This window comes from Ranitomeya variabilis, chromosome 5, assembly GCF_051348905.1.
Source record: "Ranitomeya variabilis isolate aRanVar5 chromosome 5, aRanVar5.hap1, whole genome shotgun sequence".
Lineage (NCBI taxonomy): Eukaryota > Metazoa > Chordata > Amphibia > Anura > Dendrobatidae > Ranitomeya > Ranitomeya variabilis.
This window is the reverse complement of record NC_135236.1, coordinates 451,998,442-452,011,951: the sequence shown is the minus strand read 5'-3', so window position 1 is coordinate 452,011,951 and position 13,510 is coordinate 451,998,442. Positions and strand designations below refer to the sequence as shown.

Below are 13,510 nucleotides of genomic sequence, written 5' to 3'. Positions count from 1 at the left end.
ATCATTTTATTTGCATATTCTGGTGGAAAATAAGTATTTGGTCAGAAACAAAATTTCATCTCAAAACTTTGTAATACATCCTTTGTTGGCAATGACAGAGGTCAAACGTTTTCTGTAAGTCTTCACAAGGTTGCCACACACTGTTGTTGGTCTGTTGGCCCATTCCTCCATGCAGATCTCCTCTAGAGCAGTGATGTTTTTGGCTTTTCGCTTGGCAACACGGACTTTCAACTCCCTCCAAAGGTTTTCTATAGGGTTGAGATCTGGAGACTGGCTAGGCCACTCCAGGACCTTGAAATGCTTCTTACGAAGCCACTCCTTCGTTGCCCTGGCGGTGTGCTTTGGATCATTGTCATGTTGAAAGACCCAGCCACGTTTCATCTTCAATGTCCTTGCTGATGGAAGGAGGTTTGCACTCAAAATCTCACGATACATGGCCCCATTCATTCTTTCATGTACCCGGATCAGTCGTCCTGGCCCCTTTGCAGAGAAACAGCCCCAAAGCATGATGTTTCCACCACCATGCTTTACAGTAGGTATGGTGTTTGATGGATGCAACTCAGTATTCTTTTTCCTCCAAACACGACAAGTTGTGTTTCTACCAAACAGTTCCAGTGTGGTTTCATCAGACCATAGGACATTCTCCCAAAACACCTCTGGATCATCCAAATGCTCTCTAGCAAACTTAAGACGGGCCCGGACATGTACTGGCTTAAGCAGTGGGACACGTCTGGCACTGCAGGATCTGAGTCCATGGTGGCGTAGTGTGTTACTTATGGTAGGCTTTGTTACATTGGTCCCAGCTCTCTGCAGTTCATTCACTAGGTCCCCCCGCGTGGTTCTGGGATTTTTGTTCACCGTTCTTGTGATCATTCTGACCCCACGGGGTGGGATTTTGCGTGGAGCCCCAGATCGAGGGAGATTATCAGTGGTCTTGAATGTCTTCCATTTTCTAATTATTGCTCCCACTGTTGATTTCTTCACTCCAAGCTGGTTGGCTATTGCAGATTCAGTCTTCCCAGCCTGGTGCAGGGCTACAATTTTGTTTCTGGTGTCCTTTTGACAGCTCTTTGGTCTTCACCATAGTGGAGTTTGGAGTCAGACTGTTTGAGGGTGTGCACAGGTGTCTTTTTATACTGATAACAAGTTTAAACAGGTGCCATTACTACAGGTAATGAGTGGAGGAAAGAGGAGACTCTTAAAGAAGAAGTTACAGGTCTGTGAGAGCCAGAAATCTTGATTGTTTGTTTCTGACCAAATACTTATTTTCCACCAGAATATGCAAATAAAATGATAAAAAAAACAGACAATGTGATTTTCTGTATTTTTTTTTTCTCAGTTTGTCTCCCATAGTTGAGGTCTACCTATGATGTAAATTACAGATGCCTCTCATCTTTTTAAGTGGTGGAACTTGCACTATTGCTGACTGACTAAATACTTTTTTGCCCCACTGTATCTCTACACCAAATACAGCTAACTGCGGTATTTATAATGAATAGAATAGATGTGGCCCTGAAAAGGACTATATTGTTTTATGTATTTACAGCAAAGACTGTAAAGCTATAAACCCTGACTATAGGCCTGTAATGCACTACTATTCCTTCTCCAGCAGCTATCCCTACACTACTTACAGCTAACAGTGGTATTAATAGGTAATCGAAGAGATGGAGCCTCGGAAAGGACTTTTGATTATACGGTAGGTTTCAGCAGCAAGGACTGTAAGGCAATATAAACCCTGATGAGCACGAGCCACTGAGTTCAGCAATTGGATGCTGTGGTGATGTCACATTTGCAGCCAATCATGGAACAAATCTTTCCACCTACCATTGCTGAGGTCAGCGATTGGCTGCAGCACTGTCGATGTAACATCACTGCTTCAGCCTGTACTTGACGTTTAGAAGAGCTAGAAACCTCAGGGATCATTTAGTTAACAGCCACTATGTTGGCCAACACCCTGTGACCTTCTTGGATAAATTTATACCTAGGACCGGCTGTACTACGTGTGGTCGGTGTGTCGCCTGCCCCAATGTGGAAAGATGCAATTCCTTTTCTAATTCAAGTGGTACTAGATCTTTTACAACTAGACAACATATCACATGTACCACAAGATATGTTGTCTATTATGCAACATGCCCATGCGGACTGATTTATGTTGGACTTACTACTCGCCAGCTGAAAGTATGTATTAGGGAGCACGTACTTGGGATACAGGCGGCCTCCGGCCACACAGATGCGACTACTCTAAAGACACTACCGAGAAATTTTAAGGAGTTCCATGGGTGTGATGCAACACTCTTGAGGGTTAGGGGCATAGATGCCCTAAAGATCAACATTAGGTGGGGTCAGTTGTCTAAACGGCTAGGAAGGCTTGAGACACGCTGGATATGGCTTCTACCGAATGTTCAACCAGATGGCCTAAATGAAAGTCTCTCTTTTGCCCCGTTTTTGTAGTTTTCCGGTTGCTGTGCATCTCTATGTGCTTACTTCTCCGCATATATTTATTTTATTTGATTTTAATGGATTTTATTCTATTTTAGTATCTGTGACTATGGTACAGTCTATTATGTGGCGACTTTCTGGGATACCATGAGAGGACAGTGGAACTTCTGGATCAAAGCTGAATTCAGTGGTGTGGACATGAATACTACTATCAACAACCTGACAAGTGTGCCTGTGCACGAATACTTCTTGTCTTTATAAGTGGGACTTTTATTGATATACACATATAGATACTGCATGAGCTATAAATACTGGATAGACTATATACAGCATTTGGATGTATTCTGGTATATGTAAATCATGTCCACCATGTTCCTCTATGGTCCGGTGAATGGAGATGGATATTGATGGTCATCCCCTTTTATTATTATATATATATATATATATATATATATATATATATATATATATATATATATATATATACAGTGGGGCAAAAAAGTATTTAGTCAGTCAGCAATAGTGCAAGTTCCACCACTTAAAAAGATGAGAGGCGTCTGTAATTTACATCATAGGTAGACCTCAACTATGGGAGACAAACTGAGAAAAAAAAATACAGAAAATCACATTGTCTGTTTTTTTATCATTTTATTTGCATATTATGGTGGAAAATAAGTATTTGGTCAGAAACAAAATTTCATCTCAATCCTTTGTAAAATATCCTTTGTTGGCAACGACAGAGGTCAAACGTTTTCTGTAAGTCTTCACAAGGTTGCCACACACTGTTGTTGGTATGTTGGCCCATTCCTCCATGCAGATCTCCTCTAGAGCAGTGATGTTTTTGGCTTTTCGCTTGGCAAAACGGACTTTCAACTCCCTCCATAGGTTTTCTATAGGGTTGAGATCTGGAGACTGGCTAGGCCACTCCAGGACCTTGAAATGCTTCTTACGAAGCCACTCCTTCGTTGCCCTGGTGGTGTGCTTTGGATCATTGTCATGTTGAAAGACCCAGCCACGTTTCATCTTCAATGCCCTTGCTGATGGAAGGAGGTTTGCACTCAAAATGGTCCCAGCTCTCTGCAGTTCATTCACTAGGTCCCCCCGCGTGGTTCTGGGATTTTTGCTCACCGTTCTTGTGATCATTCTGACCCCACGGGATGGGATTTTGCGTGGAGCCCCAGATCGAAGGAGATTATCAGTGGTCTTGAATGTCTTCCATTTTCTAATTATTGCTCCCACTGTTGATTTCTTCACTCCAAGCTGGTTGGCTATTGCAGATTCAGTCTTCCCAGCCTGGTGCAGGGCTACAATTTTGTTTCTGGTGTCCTTTGACAGCTCTTTGGTCTTCACCATAGTGGAGTTTGGAGTCAGACTGTTTGAGGGTGTGCACAGGTGTCTTTTTATACTGATAAGTTTAAACAGGTGCCATTACTACAGGTAATGAGTGGAGGAAAGAGGAGACTCTTAAAGAAGAAGTTACAGGTCTGTGAGAGCCAGAAATCTTGATTGTTTGTTTCTGACCAAATACTTATTTTCCACCATAATATGCAAATAAAATGATAAAAAAACTGACAATGTGATTTTCTGGATTTTTTTTCTCAGTTTGTCTCCCATAGTTGAGGTCTACCTATGATGTAAATTACAGACGCCTCTCATCTTTTTAAGTGGTGGAACTTGCACTATTGCTGACTGACTAAATACTTTTTTGCCCCACTGTATATATATATATTAGGCCACGAGGGCTGGTGTATGTTGCCCTTGAGAAATATGTAGTTATATTTATGTCATTGTTTGTAGGTTTAAGGTATGTTGATGTTTTTGATGTATAAAACTATTCTGGGTCTGCTCATAGACGGATGTCGCCGGTTAGCGGTACTTTGTATTTGCTATGTACTGTTGATACCTGTATCTTTTGCCCTCACTTCGGCGGCCTGATATATATTATGTGCCCTTAATTAAGATGGCCATGCTATACACACTGCGCATGCTCGGTCACGTCACTTCCGGTCTCAGTTATCGCGGTGCTGGCGGCTCTGGATCACATGGGGCCCATGTGTTTTCAGTGCCGCGCGCCGGGTGGGCTGATGACCGGTTGGTATGGCGACTGGGACGCTAAGCGCTGCTACTTTCAGCCCTGTAAGTATTTAATCCATGTCCACTGTGTATGGACACACCCCCTAAGGAAGGTACAGTATTAGCCGAAAAGTGCGTCGGGGTGGACAGGAGCTGTGTGCGTGTGTGCTTTGACATCCTGGTATCCTGACATTGCTGGTATGTAGACTTGATGCACTTGCATGTAAATATGATACCACAAGTATCCGAGCTGTTGGTCTATTATGACTGAATTTTATATTCATGATGTTGTTGGATAGCATTGATATTTGATATAAGTACTGCCACATGTGCCTCCACCTGTCCCATTGTATGTGCTGAGTTTGGAGCGGGGGACTTCCCACTTGCTATGTTTTATACCTGTTAATGTTAATACTAAATAAAGTTTTTTGCACTTTTATATATTTGGACTTTATGACTGCTTCTTCTTGGATAGTGGATTAAGCCTGTCAACAAAAAATGGAGCAGTAGTTAAGAGGCAGCGCTGGACATAGGAAGCCTGAGTAAAACCTCAGTTTATTTTCTACAGGGTGGAGCGCGGTAATTTGCTGATTTGGGAATGAAATAAAAAAATTATGATCATTAGAAAAATTTATTTTATATTTTAATTATACTGAACAGTAATGGAATTTTTAAATTACATGGTTTTAAATAGTGTATCTGGCAAATGTCGACCTTCGCTATCCACACACTGCTGCATACGTTTTCTGAAGTTTTCATGAACTCTAACAAGCATGTCCACTGGTATTCTGCCAATTTCAGCTTCAATATTGTTCCTTAGGTCTTCCAAGGTGTTGGGACGGTTGATATACACCTTAGACTTCAGGTAACCCCAAAGGAAAAAATCACATGGGGCTAAATCTGGTGAGCGTGCTGGCCAGTTCACATCTCCCCTCAAAGAGATAAGCCGTCCAGGAAACATTTGCCTCAAACAATTCATGGTAACCCTCGCTGTGTGTGCAGTGGCACCATCCTGTTGGAACCATGTATCCTCTAGTTCCATTGCCTCAAGAGCCGGCTGAAAATAATCCTGTATCATAGACAAGTACCGTTCGGAGTTCACAGTTATGGCACGACCGTTATCCTGAAAAAAGTAAAGACCAATGATGCCTACTCGTGATATGGCGCACCACACAGTGACGCGGTCCGAATGCAGAGGTCTCTCGTGAACTTCTCTGGGGTTTGTTTCACTCCAGTAACGCATATTTTGTTTGTTTACACACCCACTGAGGTGAAAATGTGCCTCATCAGAAAAAAACACAATTGCGTCACGGGGTATCGTTGCTAACATGTCTTCACAAGAGGTCCGCCGTGTCAAATAGTCCCGTGCTGACAATTGTTGGACCACGCACATTTTATACGGGTGAAAATTCAGTTCATCATGAAGAATCCGGTGGAGAGAACGTCTTGAAATGCCAAGAGCAAATGATTGCTTCCGAGCAGAGCGTTTCGGAGATTGCAGTACTGCTGCTCTAACTCTCTCGATGTTTTGTGGTGTTGTAATCCTTCTCTCAGGTCCCCTTCGTACACATGACACATTCCCTGCTGTTCTGAATGCATTCACCCAATTTACAATTGATTGCCGTCCAGGAACACGTCCGCGTGGAGGAACAGCGAATTGTAAACGAAAAGCACGCTGCACTGCAATGATCGAGTGGGCATTTGAAAAATACGCTTCAACACAAAATGACCTCTCCTCACGTGTCCACTGCATGATGGCAACTGAAAGGTGGAGGAATACAAATCTCCCATCAGCCACTGTAAGCCACACCCACTCTCCCCTCTCTTCGACCAACAGTGCCGCCACAGCATGCAGTGCAAAAAAGCAAATTACCGCGCTCCACCCTGTACATCCCTGAGCCTTTGGGTTAATAATATTTGAGATGGGACAACCTGTTTAACACAAAAACAGTTTGCTGGGTTCTCCAGCGAAGATAATTCATCTTATGTCAGGACCATTGATCGGACTGTGACATTGTGTTTACTGTAGGGACACGCCACCAACTGGCGACACTGTGAAAAAATGCTCCAGAATTGTTTGTTCATGTGTAATACAATAATTTACCAAAACACACATGCCCAGAGAGCTGTCAATCTCTTAAATGGGTAGTTTCTTGTTCTTCAATGGGAAAATATGCAAAATACTTCTAAAATAAGCAACTTGGAAATGTTTTTCTTACTATAAAATGTTCTTAATTTCCTATACAGGAGGGGATTTTTTATTTAAGAGTGCACGTCTTATTGCCTAAGTTACTGGTCCCTACTGCAGTTGATCAGAGGTGACCAGTAGTGATGAGCGAGTATAATCATTGCTCGAGTTTTCCCGAGCACGCTCAGGTAATCTCCGAGTATTTGTAACTGCTCGGAGATTTAGTTTTTGTTGACACAGCTGCATGATTTACGGCTGCTAGCCAGCCTGAGTACATGCGGGGTTTGCCTGGTTGCTAGGGAATCCCCACATGTATTCAAGCTGTCTATCAGATGTAAATCATGCAGCTGAGGCAACGAAAACTAAATCTCCGAGCAGTTACAAATACTCGGAGATTACCTGAGCGTGCTTGGGAAAACCCGAGCAACAAGTATACTCACTCATCACTAGTGACCAGTACTTGTAAGCCCTTTGCTATAGATCTTGTACTGCAAAGCTGTCTCTGCTTGCAGCATTAGGCTACTTTCACACTTCCGTCGGTACGGGGCTGTCGCAAACCATCGGCCCGATGTACCGACGGACGTTGTGCTAAATTTAGAACAACCTGGGCAGCGGATGCAGTTTTACAACGCATTGTGATGAGCGGGGAGGAGGGGCGGAGGTTTGGCCACGCATGCGCTGTCGAAAATGGCGGACGCGTCACACAAAAAAAATTACATTGAACTTTTTTTGTAACAACGGTCCACCTATTACCGACGCATCCAGTGCCACGACGTATGGAACGTGTGTCCATACGTCGTGATGCGTTGGTAATACAAGTCTATGTGCAAAAAACGCATCCTGCGGGCAACTTTGCAGGATGCGTTTTTGCACAGAACGACGCATTGCAACGTTTTTATAAAGACAGATGTGTGAAAGTAGCCTAATCGAGCACCCAAGACAGGACTGCAGTGCAACTTAAAGAAGCACTCCCATGAAAGTTTTATCCTCTTAACCCCTTCATGACCCAGCCTATTTTGACCTTAATGACCTGGCCATTTTTTGCAATTCTGACCAGTGTCCCTTTATGAGGTAATAACTCAGGAACGCTTCAACGGATCCTAGCAGTTCTGAGATTGTTTTTTCGTGACATATTTAGCTTCATGTTAGTGGTAAATTTAGGTCGATAATTTCTGCTTTTATTTGTGAAAAAAACGGAAATTTGGCGAAAATTTTGAAAATTTTGCAATTTTCACATTTTGAATTTTTATTTAATTTTTTATTCTGACTCTTCTGTCAGAGAGTTATGTGACACAAAATAGTTAATAAATAACATTTCCCACATGTCTACTTTACATCAGCACAATTTTGGAAACAAAATTTTTTTTTTGCTAGGAAGTTATAAGGGTTAAAATTTGACCAGTGATTTCTCATTTTTACAACAAAATTTACAAAACCATTTTTTTTAGGGACCACCTCACATTTGAAGTCAGTTTGAGGGTTCTATATGGCTGAAAATACCCAAAAGTGACACCATTCTAAAAACAACACCCCTCAAGGTGCTCAAAACCACATTCAAGAAGTTTGTTAACCCTTCAGGTGTTTCACAGCAGCAGAAGCAACATGGAAGGAAAAAATGAACATTTAACTTTTTAGTCACAAAAATGATCTTTTAGCAACAATTTTTTTATTTTCCCAAGGATAAAAGGAGAAACCGGACCACGAAAGTTGTTGTCCAATTTGTCCTGAGTATGCTGATACCTCATATGTGGGGGTAAACCACTGTTTGGGCGCACGGCAGGGCTCGGAAGGGAAGAAGCGCCATTTGACTTTTTGAATGAAAATTTGGCTCCAATCTTTAGGGAACACCATGTCGCGTTTGGAGAGCCCCTGTGTGCCTAAACATTGGAGCTCCCCCACAAGTGACCCCATTTTGGAAGCTAGACGCCCCAAGGAACTTATCTAGATGCATAGTGAGCACTTTAAACCCCCAGGTGCTTCACAAATTGATCCGTAAAAATGAAAAAGTACTTTTTTTTCACAAAAAAATTCTTTTAGCCTCAATTTTTTCATTTTCACAAGGGCAACAGGATAAAATGGATCCTAAAATTCGTTGGGAAATTTCTCCTGAGTACACCGATACCTCATATGTGGGGGTAAACCACTGTTTGGGCACATGGTAAGGCTCGGAAGGGAAGAAGCGCCATTTGACTTTTTGAATGAAAAATTATCTCCATCGTTAGCGGACACCATGTCGCGTTTGGAGAGCCCCTGTGTGCCTAAACATTGGAGCTCCCTGACAAGTGACCCCATTTTGGAAACTAGACCCCCAAAGGAACTTATCTAGATGTGTGGTGAGCACTTTGAACCCCCAAGTGTTTCACAGAAGTTTATAACGCAGAGCCATGAAAATAATAAATACGTTTTCTTTCCTCAAAAATAATTTTTTAGCCCAGAATTTTTTATTTTCCCAAGGGTAACAGGAGAAATTTGACCCCAAAAGTAGTTGTCCAGTTTCTCCTGAGTACGCTGGTACCCCATATGTGGGGGTAAACCACTGTTTGGGCACATGCCTGGGCTCGGAAGTGAAGTAGTGACGTTTTGAAATGCAGACTTTGATGGAATGCTCTGCGGGCGTCACGTTGCGTTTGCAGATCCCCTGATGTGCCTAAACAGTAGAAACCCCCCACAAGTGACCCCATTTTGGAAACTAGACCCCCCTAGGAACTTATCTAGATGTGTGATGAGCACTTTGAAACCCCAAGTGCTTCACAGAAGTTTATAATGCAGAGCCGTGAAAATAAAAAATAATTTTTCTTTCCTCAAAAATAATTTTTTAGCCCGCAATTTTTTATTTTCCCAAGGATTACAGGAGAAATTTGACCCCAAAAGTTGTTGTCCAGTTTCTCCTGAGTACGCTGGTACCCCATATGTGGGGGTAAACCACTGTTTGGGCGCACGTTGGGGCTCGGAAGGGAGGGAGCACCATTTGACTTTTTCAACGCAAGATTGGCTGGAATCAATGGTGGCGCCATGTTGCGTTTGGAGACCCCCTGATGTGCCTAAACAGTGGAAACCCCTCAATTCTAACTCCAACACTAACCCCAACACACCCCTAACCCTAATCCTAAACCCTAACCGCAACACACCCCTAACCCTAGTCTTAACCCTAATTCCAACCCTAACTCTAATTCCAACCCTAACCCTAAGGCTATGTGCCCACGTTGCGGATTTGTGTGCGGATTTTTCCGCACCGTTTTTGAAAAATCTGCAGGTAAAATGCACTGTGCTTTACCTGCGGATTTACTGCAGATTTCCAGTGTTTTTTGTGTGGATTTCACCTGCGGATTCCTATTATGGAGCAGGTGTAAAACGCTGCGGAATCCGCACAAAGAATTGACATGCTGCAGAAAATACAATGCAGCGTTTCCGTGCTGTCTTTTCCACACCATGGGCACAGTGGATTTGGTTTTCCATAGGTTTACGTGGTACTGTAAACGTGATGGAAAACTGCTACGAATCCGCAGTGACCAATCCGCTGCGGATCCGCAGCCAAATCCGCACCGTGTGCACACAGCCTAATTCTAGCCCTAATTCCAACCCTAGCCCTAATTCTAACCCTAGTCCTAATTCTAACCCTAACCCTAATTGTAACCCAACCATAATTGAAACCCTAATTCTAACCCTAACCCTAATTCTAACCCTAATTCTAACCCTAATTCTAGCCCTAACCCTAAGTGCAACCCTACCCCTAAGTGGAACCCTAACCCTAAGTGCAACCCTAACCCTAAGTGCAACCCTAAGTGCAACCCTAGCCCTAAGTGCAACCCTAGCCCTAAATGCAACCCTAGTCCTAAGTGCAACCCTAACCCTAGGTGCAACCCTAAGTGCAACCCTATCTGTCATGAATCCCCAATGGCTAGGGATAGCACAGGACAAGCAAAGTACAAATAAATAACGGACGAGCTCTAGGGTGATGGAACCTGGGCTGACCGCTGCCCTACGCCTGACAAACGCAACTAGAGATAGCCAGGGAGCGTGCCTACGTTGGTTCTAGACGCCACGCACCAGCCTAAGAGCTAACTAGTACTGCAGAGAAAATAAGACCTCACTTGCCTCCAGAGGAATGGACCCCAAAAGATATAGTTGCCCCCCACATGTATTGACGGTGAAATGAGGGGAAGGCACACACATAGAGATGATATATATAGTTTTAGCAAATTGAGGCCCGCTGTAAACTAGAAAGCAGAACGATACAAAAGGGGACTGAGCGGTCAGCAAGAAAACCCTAATCAAAAAAAACCATCCTGAGATTACAAGAACCCATGTGCCAACTCATGGCACATGGGGAGAACCTCAGTCCACTAGAGCTACCAGCTAGCATAGAGACATAATAAGCAAGCTAGACAAAAAAAACCAAACAACTGAAAATCAGCACTTAGCTTATCCTGAAAGATCTGGGAGCAGGTAGGCAGGAACCAAACAGAGCACATCTGAATACATTGATAGCCGGCAAGGGAATGACAGAAAGGCCAGGTAAAATAGGAAACACCCAGCCTCTGATGGACAGGTGGAAACCAAAGGCCGCAACCCACCAAAGTCACCCAGTACCAGCAGTAACCACCAGAGGGAGCCCACAAACAGAATCCACAACAGTACCCCCCCCTTGAGGAGGGGTCACCGAACCCTCACGAGAACCCCCAGGGCGATCAGGGTGAGCTCTATGGAAGGCGCGGACCAAATCAGTCGCATGAACATCGGAGGCGACCACCCAGGAATTATCCTCCTGACCATAACCCTTCCACTTAACCAAATACTGGAGTTTGCGTCTGGAAACACGAGAATCCAAGATCTTCTCAACAACATACTCCAATTCTCCCTCCACCAGCACCGGAGCAGGAGGCTCAACCGAAGGAACAACGGGCACCTCATACCTCCGCAACAACGACCGATGGAACACATTATGAATAGCAAACGTTGCTGGGAGATCCAAACGAAAAGATACAGGGTTAAGAATCTCCGAGATCCTATAAGGACCGATGAACCGAAGCTTGAACTTAGGAGAAGAGACCTTCATAGGGACAAAACGAGAAGATAACCACACCAAATCCCCAACAAGAAGTCGGGGACCCACGCGGCGACGGCGATTAGCAAACTGCTGAGTCTTCTCCTGAGATAACTTCAAATTGTCCACCACCTGATTCCAAATCTGATGTAGCCTGTCCACCACCACGTCCACTCCAGGACAATCCGAAGACTCCACCTGACCAGAGGAAAAACGAGGATGAAACCCCGAATTACAAAAAAAAGGAGAGACCAACGTGGCAGAACTAGCCCGATTATTAAGAGCAAATTCGGCCAGTGGCAAAAAAGCAACCCAGTCATCTTGATCAGCAGAAACAAAACACCTCAAATAAGTTTCCAAGGTCTGATTAGTTCGCTCCGTCTGGCCATTCGTCTGAGGATGGAATGCAGACGAGAAATACAAATCAATGCCCATCTTGGCACAAAACGTCCGCCAAAATCTAGACACAAACTGGGATCCCCTGTCAGAAACGATATTCTCTGGAATCCCATGCAAACGAACCACGTTCTGAAAAAATAAAGGGACCAACTCAGAGGAGGAGGGCAACTTAGGCAAGGGCACCAAATGAACCATCTTAGAAAAGCGGTCACACACAACCCAGATAACGGACATTTTCTGTGAAACCGGGAGATCAGAAATAAAATCCATGGAAATGTGCGTCCAAGGCCTCTTCGGGATGGGCAAGGATAACAACAACCCACTGGCCCGAGAACAGCAAGGCTTAGCTCGAGCACACACTTCACAAGACTGCACAAAGGTACGCACATCCCTAGACAAGGAAGGCCACCAAAAAGACCTGGCCACCAAGTCTCTAGTACCAAATATTCCAGGATGACCAGCCAACACAGAAGAATGGACCTCGGAGATGACTCTACTGGTCCAATCATCCGGAACAAACAGTCTTTCTGGTGGACAACGATCCGGTTTATCCACCTGAAACTCCTGCAATGCACGTCGCAAGTCTGGGGATACGGCGGACAATATTACCCCATCCCTAAGGATACCAATAGGCCCAGAGTCTCCAGGAGAGTCAGGCACAAAACTCCTGGAAAGAGCATCTGCCTTCACATTCTTTGAACCTGGCAGGTATGAAACCACGAAATTGAAACGAGAAAAAAACAACGACCAACGAGCCTGTCTAGGATTCAAACGCCTGGCAGACTCAAGGTAAATGAGATTCTTGTGATCAGTCAAGACCACCACACGATGTTTAGCACCCTCAAGCCAATGACGCCACTCCTCAAACGCCCACTTCATGGCCAAAAGCTCCCGATTACCCACATCATAATTGCGCTCGGCGGGTGAGAATTTTCTAGAGAAGAATGCACATGGCTTCATCACCGAGCCATTAGAACTTCTCTGTGACAAAACCGCCCCCGCTCCAATCTCGGAAGCATCAACCTCAACCTGAAAAGGAAGTGAAACATCTGGTTGACACAACACAGGAGCAGAAGAAAACCGGCGCTTAAGTTCCTGAAAGGCTTCCACAGCCGCAGGAGACCAATCAGCAACATCAGCACCCTTTTTAGTCAAATCAGTCAAAGGTTTAACAATACTGGAAAAATTAGCAATGAACCGACGATAAAAATTAGCAAACCCCAAGAACTTCTGAAGGCTCTTAACAGATGTAGGTTGTGTCCAGTCACAAATAGCCTAAACCTTGACGGGATCCATCTCAATAGTAGAAGGAGAAAAAATGTACCCCAAAAAAGAAATCTTCTGGACTCCGAAGAGACACTTTGAGC

General features: G+C 44.0%; 1 long non-coding RNA gene across 1 annotated transcript in view; it reads left to right on the top strand.

Moving 5' to 3' along the window:
- The window catches only part of LOC143776236 (uncharacterized), a 54,168-nt gene extending 51,317 nt beyond the window's left edge, over positions 1-2,851 (top strand). The window contains exon 3 of the long non-coding RNA XR_013215793.1: positions 2,538-2,851. This is a non-coding gene — a long non-coding RNA (uncharacterized LOC143776236). The remainder of the gene's footprint in view (positions 1-2,537) is intronic.
- Positions 2,852-13,510: the final 10,659 nt, after the last annotated feature.